Source organism: Apteryx mantelli, chromosome 7 (genome assembly GCF_036417845.1).
Source record: "Apteryx mantelli isolate bAptMan1 chromosome 7, bAptMan1.hap1, whole genome shotgun sequence".
NCBI classification, from domain to species: Eukaryota; Metazoa; Chordata; class Aves; order Apterygiformes; family Apterygidae; genus Apteryx; species Apteryx mantelli.
Window position 1 is genome coordinate 36,565,793 of NC_089984.1, and position 19,771 is coordinate 36,585,563.

The following is a 19,771-nucleotide window of genomic DNA, read 5'->3' on the forward strand; positions in this document are numbered from 1 at the left end:
TGCTGCTGGTCTCTCCAAGCCTGATGGCCTTGCAGGGTTTCTACTTGATTCCATATTTTCACAAAGTTTGAGACGTGAATGGTTGATTTGTCTACTCTGATGATTTGTTTATCAAAGACCCTTTAATTTCATGTCGTTTAAGTTTCCTGAGCTCAGGGTTTAGACCTGGATGTTAAAGCTTTCTTGCTAGGTGAAAGAGCCCTTTTAGAACATGATGTTTTCTTCCTAAGAACCTCTAAAATGTAATCAAATCATTTCCCCTTTTCTGACCTCTGAATTGGAGAGTCTTTCCAAAGCCACTGCTATGTTCTGGTATATCCAGTATTACTGTTCTGATATGTGTAATCTCACATTTGGCTATAGAGGCAAATGAAGTAGAATTGTTTTATTTAAATATGCTGCATTTACAAACCAATCAATTTTTTATATGAATGCCCTGAACGGTGAATGTCTTCACCATTAATTACTGTTCTGTCTATCTCTGTCTCATCCCAATATTTTACCAGATATATTTCGTAAATATACTACAAAAACATTGGACAACACAGGACATGCTAAGGATACATTGTGAAAAACCCTTGCTTAATAACAGTTCCCTGTCACTACTATTTTTGCAGATACTTATTTTTATTGTTTCCTCCTTTAATTTCTTTTAGAGTAGTCCTGTCTAATCCCATGGTTTCACATAATCTGTGCGTATTATTTTATATGTGTTACTGATCCTTTCTTAAAGCTTCTGTCAGAGGGCAATTCAGCCCACCTATGTTCTTGATTCTGGACATGCCTCTCTCTCTCCACTGATTTTTCAAATTTGATGTGACACCTTCCAGATTTGAATGTCTCTGCTAGGTGCCTAAAGCAGATGGGATAGGTTTGAGACCTTTGTCCCCATTACAAAGTCTCAACCTACCTTGATCTGATTAATATCTCTGATTTAAGCAGTCAGTTCTCACACATGCAATGTACTGCTCTCAATCTTCACTTCTTAATATTCATTGTCTCTCTCACACTTCTAGCTTTGCACTTTCTCTCGTTTCAGAATATTCCCCACTTGCCTTCTGCTAAACTTCTTTATGTCTTTCTTAAGCTCCACCGCTACGCCTTCCTTCCTTGCACTATTAGCTTCTCCTGCCCTATCCTTCCTCCTATGCCCATGTTATATCTCTTCCATTGAATGTTTTGTTTATCCATTTGGAACAAAACACATCTTTCCTTTGTTTTTAAAGGACTGTACAAATTGGTATGTCTGTATATATTTCCAAAATTATTATACTGCAGTTTCAAATAACACTGAAAGTTTAATTCTTTTATTGTGTTATTCACAGAGATTCACATAGATTCTTATTTCTATTTAGCTAACGCTGTAGAGCTGCGTGTTGGTCAGAAAGCTTTGTATTATAATTGAGTAGCAAATTATTATTTTTTCTCATGTGTTCAGTGAGCTGGTTTTGCAGATCGTTCAGCTCAATTCATTATGATCAAATGGAGAAGCATTTGTTTCAATAAGATTTTAATCTCTAAGGCTATCTTTTGCATCAGTGACTTTTCATTGTTAATTGCTTTCTTGTCCTCCATTAACGTGTATTTGTTCTTGCAACTGTTTCATCCAAACTAAGGCTCCTTGTCCATTATAGTTCACTGCAAAATACATATACATTTTGAAGAGACTCATTCCTACTATCTAGGTAATATAACTATTGTTGCCTTCTTAATCCAGCAATGTCTTTTTATGTATTTTTCTCCCTTGATGCTGCCAAAAACTGTATAGAATCACCTCTCAGAGGAATTTTAGAAATGTCCTGAATTTAATCCCAGATACATCAGAACACAAAATACAGTTTTACTATGTTATGGCACCAAATAAAAACACTAAGATACTTAGTCTGAGGTGGATGTTTGTGAGTGAATTTCTATTGATATTATGATTAAAAAGAATATGCACTGAACAGAGTACACCCCAAAAGTTCTATAATCATCTTACTGAAAATTATTTTCACTATAACTTTTTCTGAACCTCCTGCTATGTTATACACCAGAAACAGCATGGAAAGCATGGAATTCAAACAATTGTAAATATGCCCCCATTTTTTACATATTAAAATAATAAAATGAGTGGGTAAGTTGAAATAATTCTCTCCCTTTTCAAAAATCAATCGGATGTGAATTTATTATTTTAACACAGCTGACAGAGAACATATAGAAGGAATTCGGTAATGAAAAGCATTTGGGGGATTTGACAGGTCTTGGCTGAAATGAAGTCCTATGAGACCAGCATTTGGAGGCAGAGGTGAAAGTAGAAATTGGTTTACCTGAAGATCTCTGTATATGGAATCTAAATTTTCAAGGGAGACTGCCTGCCAGTGTCAAGACTTATCTTTGACACATCCAGCCTAAAATCTATCAAAATCTGGAAACTTCTTTCTTTTTATTATAACTACTGTATGTGTGTTTTTCTCTACAAAACTTTGTTGGTACAGGTCCTGAAAGTTTCCCAGAAAATTTTGTGCTAATGTTATAATCTGTTCAAAACTACAAATCATTTTTACCTAGATGTTCTCTGCTTAACTGTAAGTATGCTATTTGTAAAGAGAACTAGTTCTGATATTACAAGTGACTGTATAAATCATTGACAGGTGCATTTTACAGCTTATTCATGTATTAATTTTCACAATAATTTAGTCCACTTCTCTATGAAAAAATATTTTTATTAATGCATTCCTCCTGCTCCACAGATCTATGCAATATTTATACTGACAGTTTTTAATGGAAATAGTATTTTTTACTTCTGTTAGAACTGCAAGGCCAGTATAGATAGGCATGAATGAGGTAGACTCTGTTCTTTCTCGTACATCGTTAATACAGCTGTTTACAAAGGTCTGCTTGGTAGTAGCTGTGTAACAGGATGTCAGAAATGTAGTTTGAAGACTCTGAACTACACAGCGTAACTGAGAGCTGACAGGGATTTGCAGAACTTTTATTACTTGGTAGGGTATTGCAGAAAAGAAAAATCCAGCTAAATTTTCATTTTCAGCTTGACTTTGAAATTCTGTGGGTTAAGGAGATCTTTGAGCATGTTTCTTTTAACATGAAAATTTAAGCACAGAGAAAAATTATTGACATTGTAAGCTTATTGGGGCAGTGGTAATTTATTGCATCCAACACAGTGAGACTTGTGTCCCTAACTGGGGCCGATAGAGGTTACAGGCAGATGAGTGAGTAACAATAATAACAATTGCATTGAAGAAGAAAATGAAATTCTGTCATGCTATGGTGAAGAAGTGTTCTATCCATACATGCTGAAATACATAACATATGTAGAATAGAGTTTTATATAATTTTAAATACTATTTTTAAGTGTACCTATCTTAGTAATCGAAATCTGTGAGCTAAAGGTGGCTGTGTTCTAGGAATTCTTCCCTGGCATCCAGAGCATGCACAGAATTATACCAGTATGAAATAATCCTGTCTTGGGGTCATGTTCATATATCTTTGGAAATAAGATTACTATTTATATATTTATTTAAAAGTGCAATATTTACTGGCTCAGAAAATTCAGCCGTACATTCTTAGGGCACTAAGGCAGAGCCAAGCCCTGAAGCTTTCAAAGCTGACTCACACAATATAGCATGGTGATGCACCATATTCATCCTGAATTGTGCAAACCAGAAGATGTTACTTGCCTTTGAAAATACAAGCAACAAGGCATGTTAACTCTTATGTTATCACCAAAATGTTTTGTGCTAGCTTTTGAAAACATAACATATAAGCAAAATATAAAAAATCATAACCTCCTATCAGAGGTTAGAACTGCCAGAGCATTCAACAGGAGTTAAACGTAGGTAAAAAGCGGAAGGTATAATCTATAGCAAGGAGTGGCAGGTGAGCTGCATCTAAAAAAAATAGTTTCTTCATGAAAATACTGTGACATTTATTTTCCATATTAAAAATTCAAATTCAAGTATTTAATGTCTCCTACACATCAGCTCTTTCCGCAGTTCTGGGACTGATGCAGTTTTGCCCATAGTCATTTGGGGATTGCTTTTCCATCCGCTTTGATCATGTTGTGCTTCTGCAATATTCCCACCAGTTATTCTGAGAACACTGATAACTGAATCTCGTTTTATCTGCCTTAGAAAGTGGAAAATCACATAGGGGGCTCTCAAATAAAACTGTGGATGAGTAAAAACAAACAAACAAACAAAAGCTCTGCTTTTTAGCACCTTTAATGTAAATGTTGGCATTTATGAGGATTTAACCAAAACTCTCAAAAAATTGTAGCATAAACATATAGGATGGACTGCTAGTATCAAGCCTTTTCTTTCCTACATAAAGGAAAGCATTTATCATTCCAGTAACACAAGGGAAAGAAAAAATGCCAATTCACAAACAAAACCTCTCTTGATTTAATATTGTTGTTTTGTCCCCTGCGATCCCAGAATGATAAATATTGTACCTTCTTTTGTCAGTACCAGAAACACTTTCATATGTGGAAGAAAGGCTCATTCATTATATTCATATTGGTTTTTTTCCTGATTGTTTTTCCAAGCTGTTTCAATATACATTGCACTGATGATATTGTGTCAGCTTTCTTGAGCCATTCTCCAAAGCTCCACAAATATCCGTATGCTGTTTCATTTTTATTTATTATTACTTTTATTATTATTATTTATATTCTCGAGGCTTTTGGAGGCCTCACTGTGGCTTGGGGCCTCATTATATCTAGAGGTGTACAAACATATACCTAGTCTAATATACAAACACTGGAACTGTACATGCCATGCAACTGCACATGTTAGAGTGTTAAGCCAGCATGGTCCTCCAGGCAGCCCCCAGACAAAGTCTGTTTTGCCTGCTACCTTTTCCCCCAAAGGAGAACAGAAAGGATGGCCCCACAGAGGGGACAGCCCTTTCTTCTGGAGACTTTTTGTGCTGTTTCTTCCTGAGTACTTGCTGTGAAATGTCAATGCCTATGAAATTTGCACAGAACACATTGGTCATCCTAGGTGAAATATCTGAAGCTCCTTCTTCATCCCACCTAGCCAACAACAATCCATTATGTTTCTGATTAATAGTACAGTCTTTCAGTAGCTTAAAGCATATCTTGATTTCAAAAAGTTCTTTTTTGCACATAATCTAAATACTCTAAATAGGCTTGGGCCCTGATAGGATGCACCACAAGTGCTAAGGGAGCTGGCCAATGTCATTTCAGGGCCACTCTTCATTATCTTTGAAAGATCATGGTGATCAGGAGATGTCCCTGAGGACTGGAAGAGAGCAAATGTCACTCCCATCTTCAAGAAGGGCAAGAGGGAAGGTCTGGGAAACGACAAACCAGTCAGCCTCATTTGAATCGCTGGGAACATGATGAAATGACTAATCCTGGATAGCATTTCTAGACATGTGAAGGACAGGAAGGTTATTGGGAATAGTCAGCATGGATTTATGAAGGGGAAATCATACTTAACCAACCTGATAACCTTCTATGGTGAGATGACTGGCTTGGTGGATGAGAGGAGAGCAGTGGATGTTGCTTACCTCAATTTTAGTAAGGCTTTTAACACTGTCTCCCATAATATCCTCATAGACAAACTGATGAAGTATGGGCTAGATAAGTGGTCAGTAAAGTGAATTGAAAACTGGGTGAACTGCTGAGCTCAAAGGGTTGTGATCTGTGGCACAGCATCCAGCTGGAGACCAGTCACTAAGTGATGTCCCATGGTATTGATACTGAGGCCAATACTGTTTGATGGCTACATTAATGACCTGGATGATGGGACTGAATGCACCCTCAGCAAGTTCAAAACTGGGAGGTGTGGCTGACACACCAGATGGTTGTGCTGCTATTCAGAGGGACCTCAACAGGCTGGAGAAATGGGCAGAGAATAACCTCATGAAGTTCAACAAAGGGAAGTGCAAAGTCCTGCATCTGGGGAGGAATAACGCCTTGCATCAGTAGAGGCTGGGGGCCAAAGAACTCAAGAGCAGCCCTTCAGAAAAGGATCAGAGGTCCTGGTGGACAAGTTGAATATGAGCCAGTAATGTGAGCTTCGCGGCAAAGAAGGCCAACGGTATCCCAAATTAGGAAGAGTGTTGCCAACAGGTCAAGGGAGGTGATCCTTCCCCTCTACTCAGTACTGGTGAGACCACATCTGAAGTACTCTGTCCAATTCTAGGCTCCCCAGTACAAGAAAGACATTACTGGAGCAAGTCCGGTGGAGCACCACAAAGATGATTAAGGACCTGGGGCATCTCTTATATGAGGAGAGGCTGAGAGAGCTGGGACTGTTCAGCCTAAAAAAGAGAAGGCTCGGGGGGATCTTATCAATGCTTATAAATACCTGATGGGAGAGTGTAAAGAGGACAGGGTGAGACTCTTCTCAGTGGTGCCCAGTGACAGGATGAGAGGCAATGGGCACAAACTGAAACACAGGAAACTCCACTTGAACACAGGAAAGCGCTTCTTTACTGTGAGGGTGATTGAACACTGGAGGAGGTTGCCTAGAGAGGTTGTGGAGCCTCCATCCTTGGAGATATTCAAAAGCCATCTGGACAGAATCCTGGGCAACGTGCTCTAGGTGACCCTGCTTGAGCAGGGGGGGATTGGACCAGATGGTCTCCAGACGCCCCTTCCAACCTCAACCATTCTGTGACTCTATTAAATGATTTTCAGTGGGGAATGCACATAAAGTGCATTATGTTTTAAGAAGAGCTCTCCTGACTTCAATGTGATACCCAACTTTCTCTCATTGAATGATAGCATTAGGAAACATAGTCATTGAACTAAGCCTAGACAAATAACCAAATCACTCTTCTTATTAACATGCATTAGTTAATTTGTGTGTAGTACTTTGAAGATAATAAGCTGTGTATCAGGGCTCAGGATTTTAATTCTATTTTTCCTCACTGGGCCCATCTCTTGTCTTCATATCTGAACCACTAAGGAAAGGTCAGTAAACACTGATTTTGTAAATGAAAGTTCTGAAATACAGGTTGAAAGTACTAGTGTTTGAAAAAAGAAATGTGTGAAACTTCAACTTGTTTAAGTCAGGACTTCAGTATCTGGGGGCAGATTTCTCCTACCTAGCCTTATGCCTCTTTATGAGCTCTCATATGGTTAAGCATTTCGTTACTTCACTGTAAAGAGTGTTTGTTCCTTTAAGAAATTCCTGGCACTACTTTCTTCCCCTTGAAATTCGTCTTGATGGATTTGGAGGGGACTTAATAAAACACATTGCCTCAGCCTCTGCAAACCTTCATCATCTTCATGCAGATGTCTGACACTGGCAGAGAGAATAGATGTATCTGCGAGGGCATCCCATTGGAACTGCACAATTTCCATCCCTTTTGCAGCATGAGTAGTGAAAGTACAGCTAAATACATCAGAGAGGAAAAAATGCATTAAAATGTGTACTCGTTAGCACTCAGCTTTTAATAAAATCTTGAAAGAGAAATATTTTTCTTAAAACACATATTATGCTCATATCATGAAATAAGGTAGGCAATATTTAGATTGAGTGATCAAGTAGATTGTGAATAAAGAAATAATTAGATCATAGTTCAAATGTAAACAGTTATTTTTATCTGTCTTTGTTAATAGTGGAGGTGTGTATTTTTCCTGGAAAAAAGAACTGCCCACTAAAATGAGAAGTCAGGAAAAGGATAAATAATATAAATGATTATTAAGATGCTTGCGGCTTTTAAAAACTGCTGTACCACCATCTCCTCAGACTGTTACAATTCAAGAGATCAAAGTATATGGAGGGAAATTAAAGAAGTCTTAGTAACTATCATCAAATTCACAAAGAGAATTCTTGATTATTGGATGTCTAGGTAGAGAAAAACAAGTTCTTGGTAAAGGTTGCTGGCAGTAAAGTAGTTTGGAGACTCAAGCTTAATGGAACAAGAAGAAGCAAAAATAAGAATGGAAAATAGAGGGCTGTTAGGAGGAAAGACAATAATAAATAATATAGGAAAAAGCCTGGAATCCTGTATATTCCATTGTCATTATATCAAATGCTTGTCCATACAAGACAGAGCAAATAAAAACCAACCCACACGTTCATACATCTGAACGCTAGCCTTGAGGAGTTTTAGATAAGTCCCTCTCTTGTCTGACCCTTGCCCTTTTTGGGATAATACTTTCTATTATGGAACCTCACACATTACCAAATCCCATTCTCACTACTTTTTTTTCCCCTTACCTTTTAAGATAGAAGTCATAAAATCTGATGGCCCATCTGTTAGAAACAAGGTGCAGCTTGCCACTGATTACCTAGCATTTCCATTCTTTGCACCCAAGCTTGCAGCAAGCTTTTGGTGAGCTGGTCCTAAGCAGAGAACTTGCTTTTCATTATCACCTCTTTCCTATTCTGTATGAAAATCAACATTTGCTTATAGCTGCTTCAGAGTCTCAAGTGTATGGTGTCTAATGGTATTGCTTAAAAAGTTTTATATTTTATCTTTTATAACTTAGGATAATTATTTATAGTTGCAAATCGTAATGTAGCAGTATTATGGGAAACAGAATGCTGGATTGCACTGCAAGGGGAAGAGCAGATTCAGGGTTTATTACATGATTATATTATAGAAGGCACTTCAGAGGCTATGAAAGAAAGCAACTCAAATTGTAGCAGTTCTCTGAAGTTGAGATAGTAGAAAATAGATTTCATTCACAACACACCCTTGTGTCGTCGGCACTGTATATACAGCCATTAAAGTATAATTGAAATACAGAAAATCAGGAAATGAGAGAGAATTGAAGCCAAGGTTTTCACATGTGATCAAAAAGCACATGAGAAAAAATATAGCAGGGGAAAGATCAGCAGTTAAATAGGATGTAGAAGACAGTATAATTTTTGCTTTTAAAAAACAGATGGGACATTTAGCAAAATTGCAGTGAGGGAATTCTAATGTCCTGCTGAAGGTTTGTATCTCCTTCATCATATAGCAAAAAGTTTTTGAAAATGTGGAAGTAAAACCTGTCTTATAATTACATCCTGGAAATACAAACCTGGCGTGGTACTTTATATAGTACTTTGCTTTTAAATAAAAATGTTGTAAAGAACAATGCAAAGAATTGCTCTAAATTTTGCTTGCTGTAACAGAGTCACAGGACCATTCTGGCACTGGAATACTCTAAGCAAAAAGTATCTCTTGCCACATCATCTTCTCCCTGGTTTCGTTTCTGCCACTTTACTCCCAAGACTAATGACAAGGAAGGGCTGCTCTGATAACTCTTTAGTACCTGAAGGTTTGTTTTCACTGAGGACATCTGGGAGCTGTCTTTGCTGGGAAATCGACTACATGAGAAATTCTGGTCTGCATCTTTTACCTGTGACTTTCAAATCTGCCTCGTAGCAAGAGTCAGTTCAATGGTGAGAGATTTTACCTTGTTTTTTGACAAAATAGTGGCCCATCCCTCAAGCTGAGACTTATGCCAGATCTGATCCCAAGACAGAAACAGTTCACTGCTCTTATATCTCTTATCTTATAGATGCAGCTCCTAAAAGGAGAAAGAGCTACTTGTTCTCTGCTGCCGTGTGAGTGCACATAGAGCTATGTAATGAATCACATCCCATTATGACTCTATCTACTGTCAATTGCAGTTTTCTATTTTTTTTCTCCAAACTAGGAAGCTTGCACAGGGTATTTAATATATTTTCAGTGATATACACTCCTGGTATTTAGCACCTCTTGCAGTTTAAGGCATTTGCTCTACCTGCATGTTTTACACAAACAGAAACCATGCTCTGCTACTATAACTTTTATCACTATTTATCTATACTGTCTACTCAGGACCAACTGTATGTAACCAGTTAAGAACACACCGTGTCTGAAATGGAATTCTTTCACCATACATATTGACAACATTAACCAGGGTTTATTAGACCTGGTTCAGGTGTGTCATTTTGCTTGTTATAGTATAGCATATTCAGTGTAATATGGAAGATTCAGAAAGAAACCAAATAAATGAATAGCTGTATAGCTTGCCTGTATATTATGGAATGCCCTTTATAATTATTCTCTTTCAGTGCTGAGAGGGATTCTGGTAGAGCTATTTGTATAAAATCTTTGTTCTTTTTTAATGATTTCATGGTCTGAGTTTTTCAACCATTTACCAAGCTTTTCTCTAGAATTAATAAAAGTCAATGTTCTGTATAAACTTATATCAGCTTTGCTAATGGAACCACCCCAGTACTGAGAGCAGAGCATTTGCTTTTTTTTTTTATTCTCAGGCATTAATAGGTACTGAAACTATAAGTAGCCATATGTTAGAGATGCTGGGGACTCTGAAGTTGTCATCACAGCAATATTTCAAAATATGTTAGAAAATTCTGGGCATGCTTTCTGTCCTGTTGACTTAATTCTGTGTTATACTCCCAGGATCGTTTGTTTTGTCAGAGTGACTGCTGGCTGTGTAGCTAGGAATGTACTGAATGTCTAATTGTGGAAATCAGCAGAATACTGAAGAACTGGCATTGTTATTTGGCCAAAACCAAATTACAAGCCAAACAGTGGATAGAGCTATGATATATTGCAGCAGTATGTTGGAAGTGGAAAACAATTCCAGTACTTAGTCAACCTCAGAGAGCAAAACTTTTAAGTTAGACTACATTATGGGAAAAGCACTGTAGATAGAATACCTACTTCTGATTAAGTTAAAGTTGTATTGAATTTCTGATGCACTGTAATAATTTGTTTGTATGAACATATTCATCACTTCCTGGTTTAAATAAGACTTTTGACAGTGGAAAAAATCCCAACACCTGCAAAATAAAGGCGCAAAAGTGAAAAACAGCAACAAACAACATCTTTTGAGATTATCTCTGATCTCCTCCCTTAAAAGTGAAAGGCACAGTAAGTAGCATTGTGTTACCTCCAGTGGGACAGAATTGGCCCCTGTTGGGCCTTTAAACCTATTGTCTTTAAGGTTGTGTGCTTTATTTTGAGCAGAAGAGAGGTCTGATATGAGAGAGGTAAATTGTGTAGTAGAGGAACAGCAGTGAGGGGAATAAAGAAAAGTCTAAGAGTAGCAAAGCTACAAATCTAACAGGATTAGTTATCACCTGGATGGAACTTTAGGGAGGTATTCACAAAGACTATATTTCACCTAGTGAGGTAAATCACTCTAGATTTCCTCCAGAGACAGGAGGAGATCTCTTTTAAATCACTTGCAGAGGCAAGATAGACCTCTCTAGAGAGAAACTAGCTTATGTGAATACTGCTCCCTTTGTCTCCTTCTAATTGTTCTCCTTACTGCTCAGTTGTGCTTGTGCCTTCTCTCTTTCTCCCACTTATTTATTCACATATATGCACACACACATGCAGTTATTCTGATTATTTAATTCCATTAGCATATGCATATATATATATATATGCATAGAAAAATCTGAGTGCAGTTGCATCCATTTACAGTTATAGTTGAAGACCATCACATACTGTGGAAATTACAAGATACCTTTTCTTGTCTTTTTGTGCAGCATGGAGTCAAAAAGCAAACTTTGTGGCATAGTATCTTTAATTTACTGATAAAGAAAAGAAATGATAGGTTAGCACTGTATTACTGGAGTGTCTAGCACACTCAGATTATAAGAATGATAAATCTATGTCTAACAGGTGTTCATCCTGCTCACAATGTTTAGTAACGCTTTCATTTTCATCACAGTGGTTGAAGTGTCCAGCCTATAAGAGTGTATTTGGGTAAAAAGCTTTTAAAATGTTGTATCTGAGGCTCTATGATCCGCAAATGTTTACAGTATTCCTATCTCCACTTTTCTCTGTTTGGCATGCAGGATCCCAATAAAAGGAGATCACTGAAAGTAGAGACAATGAGTAAAATAATGCTGTACAAGTAATCTCAAGTGTATTGATCTGGAGGAGACAATTGAAACCCAAATGTATCTAATTACTATAGATAGGTTCATAAACTGTCCCAAATGGATCACAGCTGTGATTCTGGCTTCTAAGCAAAACCATTTATAATTCCATTTCTATTTACACAGGTATAACTAAAAGTAAGTGATAATAGTGTTTCTTCAGTACTGCAAGTAGATTTTTTTCTCTTCTACAGAAATGGCTTACAAGATCAAATTAGATTCTGGCGTGATTAATGTATCTCACCAAACTCTTGCAGAGCAGCAAATGAGTTTATAGTGATTTTCCTGAAAACAAATTAAACTGCTGCACAACATTGCAAGAATAGAGATGTTTTTCATAACATATGGATAAATGATTCAATGGAAAGGAGTTGTAATCAAACTGAAAATTTAATAGTTTGCAGGAAAAAATCCAAATGCTTCAAACATTACCGTCCATTATAGAAATCTGTGTAATTACTTGCATTTTAACACGTGAAGTGTAATATGGAGTGGGAGTGCACCAGGGAATTAATCTGTATGAGTTTTGCACAAATTCTAAATAGATTATTCCTTTTAGTTGTCTTTAATACTCTTCACTTAAAAACAAAACTCTATTTTGCTAATAATTCAAAATAACATTTTTGTATGAATTACAGGTGATTTTCATGTGTTCACTTGATAGCTTACTGGAAATGTTATGTATCCTATAAAATTTGCTTTTTTCCCCTAAAAATTTAAACATATTTTGCTATCGATAACCTGTTCGAGACTCCAACTTTATATTCAAGAAATGCAGAAAAGAGGATGTGTGATTACATTCAAAATTATTCGTGCAGTAATTACTTGTTCCTTATTTTTTAATGTAAAAAAATAAAAACCTTTACACACAAAACTCTGCCAGCATTTTATATGAAATAAGGCATGTTGAGAAAGGCACTGCAATAGTTAAGGGCATTCTCAGCTTTCTGTAACTATCATTTTTGGTCCAAGGTACAAAAATTACAATAATGGAATAAAATGATGGTCTAACAGAACAGATTACTTGCTTGTAACTAGTGCCAAAGTTAAACATCTCAGATAAAAATATCAAGCAGCTTTAATTCTCCTAACTCTGCTATTTTGTGGGAAGAATATATTTCCTGACTAAACATGATGACTACTTTATTAATTGAAATTTAGTACAGATAACTATTGCAGCTTTAGGAGCTATTACTAATCTAATCTAAATTTAAACAGTCCCCAAGCCTATTTTAATATCTAAAGTGAGTCAATAAGAGGTTTGAGAAGAATATTTATCTTCAGACCCACCAGTCACCAGTCTACTGTAATTCTTTTTCTTTCAGTCTTGGAGTCAGTCATATGCTTAATATCACTGTAAAAATCTGTATCGAGATTTCTCAGGGAGCCCCAAGGAACAAAGTCAAAGAAATAAATAATACACCTGGCAATCTTGTTTAACCATCACAGCTTAAGGTGTGCTTTCCTCTTCAAATTTAAAGATTTTTGGGGGGCAGTGTAATGTGTCAGAGATCTCTGGGAAGTGTATGTAGTTCAATTTCTTGCTTTCTTTGTAGAAAATACATGTATGTGACTTCAGTGAAAGTCTGTCTTCTATACACAGGGATTTGGGTTACCCATCACAAACAGGTTAGGTTACCCAAAGCCTCATCTACAGACCAGTTTTATGTAATTTAGTTTTCATTTCCACAAGAGTATCCATTTCTTGGTATTCAAATACAATATTGCATATTTATCAGGACAATCTTTCGTTCTACTTAGAAGTCACTGATGAAGACCTGTGAAGAGGGCTGGAACATTTCTAAACAATATTCTAGAGATCTAATCATCAGTTCAAGCTCAACGTGACTTAAAGACAAAAAAGTCTTCTCTGCAAACCTTTTCCACTGTTTTTCCTTGAGTCTCTGTGAATGACCCCACTGCCCCTGCTGCCCCTCTGGTCTTGCCTAAACATATTCTTTGGTTGTGATTCCTTTGTTTCCTCCCGGTTAGACTACATAGGCTTGACAAATTCTGTCTCTACAGTCCCTCTAAAATGCTATCTGCAAAACAAAAGCCCTTGCACAGGCTGTCTTCAGCTTACTTCTGAATTACTGCCCCATTAAACAAATGCTGTCTTAACCACCTTTATTTCAGATCATTTTCCTGACTAGTTGGTTTTATCACAGAAATAATTTTTAGTAGCTCCACACACTTCCTTTTTCTATTGCCTCAAATATCATTATTTATCTTCAAGACTCTTCACGACTTACCATTCCCTGCCTGTCATCTCTTATGCAGTTTCATATGAGAAGTCACCTCCCACCTCTGATCAGCATTATCTCAGTCTTCCTCATCCACTTGTTAAATAAGCACATTTCTGTTTCCCTCTGTGCTGCCTTCCCTGAATGAGGTGCACAGGGCTGATTGGGTCTTTTGCACATTTCTAACATTGTGATGATACAGTCCTGCTAAGTGCGATAATGTCATATTAGCTGCTTTTAAAAATAATCAATAAAGCCTACACTTCCTGTGTTCCAGAATGGCTTGAGTTCAGAAAAGAGGGTGGGAGAAAAAAATTTCAGTTAATCAACGTTAGACTGCACCAGTTCCAACCTACTGCCACAGTGTCTTCAACGCCTCCCTATGTCCCTTCTGCAGTATAGTATTTTTTCATGCTGCTGAATGGACCAAAGGTATCCCAAAGTGCTTGGATAACTAGCCCAAACTGGTGCAGACTGGGCTACTAGTGCATGAACTTGTAGACAGCAGCTGTGCTGCAGGGAGTTAACGTGCCACGTGGTTGCGTAGTCAATCCCTCTCTGTCCGTAGCCAGAGACCAAACAGTGCACGCTGTCTCTTAGCCACTAGCACACGGAATAGTTTGAAGGCACCAGATGTTGTACAGGCCTGGATTACAGACTAAACTAGCTATATCTTACACTAAAATGGAAGGGAAAACTGCCTGACCGTATACAGAAATCACTACAGGCCCCTCAGAACACAAATATTTCACACAAATATGTAAGGCCATTTCCTTTCAAAATGAGAAAAATTGGGAAAGGCTGAACATTTTGTAAAAGATCCTTTATTGTATAGTCTGCATTCCCCACAAACTGACAGCAGGTAATTTATAAGTCTATTCTGGGAATAAGAGTTTCTTAGCCCTTTATAGATAGATGTTATTACTAAATACCAAGGGTATGCTAGTTACATTATGAAAACAGATGCAAAGGACTGTGACATCTCCTCTCTACTAGTGTGTAGCTATTGAATTCCACACTATCATTATTTAGTTTATTGTTATTATGCTTTAAGCTCTGTCTTGTATTTTATTTATTTAATTAAGTTACATGCATAAGAAAAGAAAGCACCTCCTGGTCTCCTGGCTGTCTTCCCATCTGACAGAATGGTCTCACTGAAAAAAAATGATTGGGTTTCTTGCCCAAAGTAATTTCCTAGTTAGTTTACTTTGTTTAAAATATCCTTCTCATACTAAGAGTGGTGTCAACTTAAAATATACACCGATGCACCAAACAGGAAGAGAGGCCCGTAAAAAGATTTTGTGGTTTTGAGGTGCTATCATCTTGTCCTTTTTAAAATTCTAATTCAAATCAAAACCCTTTTTAATATAAAAGGTTATGTGTGTACTTTCTCTTCTTGGCAGTTGCTTATGGTTGTTCTGCTTTGTGATTAAGTCGATGATGTCTGGATATTGTCTGGGCACACCTGCTAGATCAGGACCCTCAGATACCGGCACAGGATTCCACCATTTCATGACTTTGAAATGAACTCAGCTCTGTTGTGAGATACAGCTCAAACTGCTCAGCCACGGTGTGTTACCTCTGGTCATGTACAGCACTGAACTTCAGATGACTCTCATTTTTCTTTTGGAAAGTAGGCACTTGAATTTCAGGTTTGTATCTGGTTAGGAGAAGGTTCTGTGGCTCATTCTTTTGGATCCTGAATTCTGTTCTGGTTCCATTTTGTTTGCCTTTTGGATTTCTCCTGAAATGACTTGCTCTACAGCACAGGAGTCTGTAGCACAAACAACATTCTGGACATTTCAGTTATGAAAATTAATCACGAGTCAGTCCATTTTCCTCTATTTGAAAAGTGGTTGGTTAATGAGAAAACAGGAGAAGTATGGGAAGTACGAGAGAATCTTGAAAATTCTACCAAACAACTAAGCTAAATAAGAATATTCCTAGTGCAATGCCTCCTGGTAAGTGAGAGAATTTATTTAGTGGGTACTGAGAAACACTTGTCTAGTAACCTTTTTGAAAGTCATATTCCTCTGCCATTATAGCCACTATAGCTACCATATATGTTTCCATTAAAGAATAAATGTATGCTGACCTGGTGTATATCCACAGAGGTTGAGCTGAGTATGATCTGTTTCATCAGATTAAAAGATTGCGGTTTTTTTACCATGGCATTTTGGTATATAAATATATCGTTAACATGCAAACACACACACACACACACACAGTATACATTGTGTATCTGTAAAAAAGGTCTTTGTAGACGGGAAATAATGACAAATGGCAGAACTCATAAAATCCCCCACATAATTACCAGTAGTTTTATTGAGATCAGAATGAAACTGTCTTCACTGTGTGCTATGGTCATCTTCATGAGCCAGTAATTCCCATCACCTACTCAGTATGTTTTCAAACTACTTAGATCCATTTGTATGGGTGTTAGTGGACATTGCATTTTCTACAATGGAAAGGCTTTGAATAACAGATCCTTTACAATAAAAGGACTCTGTCCACTATTAGTTGAACATGTGTGATAATGGTAATGAGTCTTTAAAGAAACAACAAATGGAAGTGCCACAAATACTGCTGGGTGCTGAAGGGTAAAGCTGTTACTTTACTAGTATACAGCTTGCCCAGTCTTTTTTGCTTTAAGTCTCTTTGTATAGAAGCTGTCATTTTATTTTCTTTGCTTCAGGTAACCTTAAGCAATGATTGTCATTTTAGTTAAAATATCAAACAAATTGAATTAATCTACCCGAGTTCTAGTTATATTACTGTCTTAAGCATTCTGAATGTTCTGATTCCACGTAACAGTGAAAACACGTAGGATTCAATCAAATGAAGACATCTATCTAAATGTTATCTCCCAATAATACATATTTAAATTGAAAAAATATTTCCAGTTACCTGCCTAACCATGAATCTCAGGACATCCTTTGTTCCCTTAATTTCAACAAAAGGGAGAGTAAGAACTCAATGCATTTCTCATCAGAATGAACAATAGGAGAGGAAAAAAGACTTTAAATATGCAAGCCAGCATGTAAGAGTAACTTTTTCAATGCTAGGATTTTTCTACTTTGAGAGATAGTATAGCCTTACATCAGTTCAAATGTAGCTGTATACAATCAGAGGAAAAACGTTTAAACATCCCAGCATGGGTATTTCCATTTAAATCTGATTACAGTGAAATAAAACTGTGGCTATTAAAGGTTTAGAAGAACTACAAATACAAGCAGTAAAAGAAGACAGTTAGTAAATGAGGTAGTAAAACATTTCAGCAGGGCAAACAGTTTATAGCGCTCAGCCTTCCTGTAGCAGACTGTGCTATTCACTACAGACCCGTGCAGTGTTCCCTGAACTGCACTTAAACCTGCAATTAACCTTTCACGCCTAATGAAGCTGTTTTGCTGGAAAATTAAAATATATAGTACTGCCTGTTTTTACAGAGACTGGGAGGAGAGCATCTCAAAATGAATGACTTTTTCAGATGCTTTTGTTCAAATGCAGAATTAAAGTGCTGTTTGTGTATAAATCGGGAGTGCACTTTTCAAGGCAATCTCATTTGATGTGCTGTATTTTATTCCTGTACTTATTAATTGTTTTGCATAATTGTAAAAAAATAAAAAAAACACCAAAAATTCACACACCAGTAATTTTATGATTAGGCAGTTACTTCCTGAGAATAAACTATTACCATTTAGCTTCCATTAGGAAAGACAATAGTTCTGCTAAAGATAACCACATTCATATTGCTTTCTCTGGTGTTCTTCTCATTGTGGAAGGCAATTATCTCTTACAAAAATATACTTTCCACATATGTATTTGACTGGGCTCACTTCTTAATGATCTTTCCATACATATCCATAAAACAAGCTAGAGATTGTTTTAGCTGCACAGAACTAGGTCAGGTTATTTCTATGACATTTAGTAGAAAAGCAAACTAGACTTAAAAATAGGTCTGGTTCTGCAACTAGGCTTGAATATCCAGAGTGTTAGAAGTGACCCATTGATTCTCCATGTGAGAAGCATACTGATTCCACTTTTCCTTATGGCCGCCTTACTCAAGAGTCAGAAGCAACCAGAGATCATGGACTGGTTTGGCAAATAACAGTTCAGATAGAGGATATTTAAATTGCAGCATTCGGGGAAGGCAGGTAAATGAAATAAGCAATGGTAACAGATACCAAGTACTATGGGATTTACAATTCCAACTTTAATGACTATAAACACATTAAGATTTGTTGTTTAATAATGAAACTATAAAATAAAGGTAAAGTCCTTTTTTAATGAATATTTAAACCACAGCATTTTTATCAAATCTTCTGTTGTATTTTGATGTAAATTCTGCTTGCCTGCAGTGTTTGTGCATCAGCTTGACTTGGTAAATGAAATTCCTTTAGACCGCCAGTCTGAAATAATGAATTGTTCCCCTAGTTAATTGTATTGCTTTGATAACAAGGAACTATTCTGGGCTTAGAGAACATAGTAAATGAATTTCATCAGATGATTTATGTGACGTTTTGAAAAATGATCTTCTAGAGTGACCCAATTTTAATGGAACTCTAACAGCATGCCAGCATGTCCCAGTATACAGCATTAGAGTTGAAGGAAAAAGTTCTTCCTTTATGTTAATTGTTATGTAAAGTGGGGTTAGCATTATGCATCCAAGCATATTTTTAAAATATCTTACAAAAAAATTGGAAAACCTGTTTTTCTTATAATATATATTCCATTTAGCATACTTCCTAAGCCTAGCTGTTAAAGAATCACATGTAAGCAAGCATCAAAATGTCATTTAGGTTTTATCCTTGAATTCACTAATACAAGATATTGCTGATATTTTAAAGGTGCCTCAAAGATACCTTTTAATTTCATTTATTAAAGTCCAATTTAAGGAATCACTAGCTAATGCCAGGAAATATATATGTGTATGTGAGGAAAAAGACTTAATTAATGTTGGTTCTTACATATCCTGAAATGCAGCAATGATAATTGTACTTAGTGTTTTACAGTGTAGTGCTGCGCATTTTCAAAGAGCTCTATGTACATTAATTAATTCTTGCAACATTTTTGTGAAGTAGGAAAGATAATGTTACAGTTTGCATTAGCGCAGAATTTCCAGGACAGTGGAAACCTGAACCATATCAGACAATATATCTTATGTTCAAGGAGAAGCCTGTAGAAACACATGCAACTGAAAAATATTTTTTGCAAAGTTTCGTGGTAGATAAGTGTTGCAATGAGGGAATGCATGAAAAATAGGCATTGCCTAAGTTGGATTCTGTACTGGAGAAAGTGAGTTTGATATTGGCTTGAGTTAAGAAAATGTACACTGTCTGTTAAACATAGTGAAACATATTTTAAAAGATTTCATTGTGGGGTAGCGTTGTTATTGGTGAGAGGCTGAGATGTATTGGGTTGTATGGAGAACCAGTACCAGCTTTGCCTATGCTAGGGCTGTATGCAGACATGCTTTTGCAGATATGGCTCTCATGGCTTTTTTGCAGCCATGGTGGAGTAGAACATTTGGATGATGTGAACAGTCCTAATCCATTTCTTTACAACATCACCTGTGTGAGCTTAAAGATTATTCCAAAGGACTATCATGAGTTAAGCATACTGTCCATCACAACATTTAAATTCAGAAGTCAG

At 36.7% G+C, this 19,771-nt stretch overlaps 1 protein-coding gene across 1 annotated transcript in view; it reads left to right on the plus strand.

The window, feature by feature from the left end:
* Positions 1 to 19,771, plus strand: part of ATRNL1 (attractin like 1) — a 565,377-nt gene that overhangs the window by 542,230 nt on the left and 3,376 nt on the right. The gene's annotated exons all lie outside the window — the stretch shown is intronic.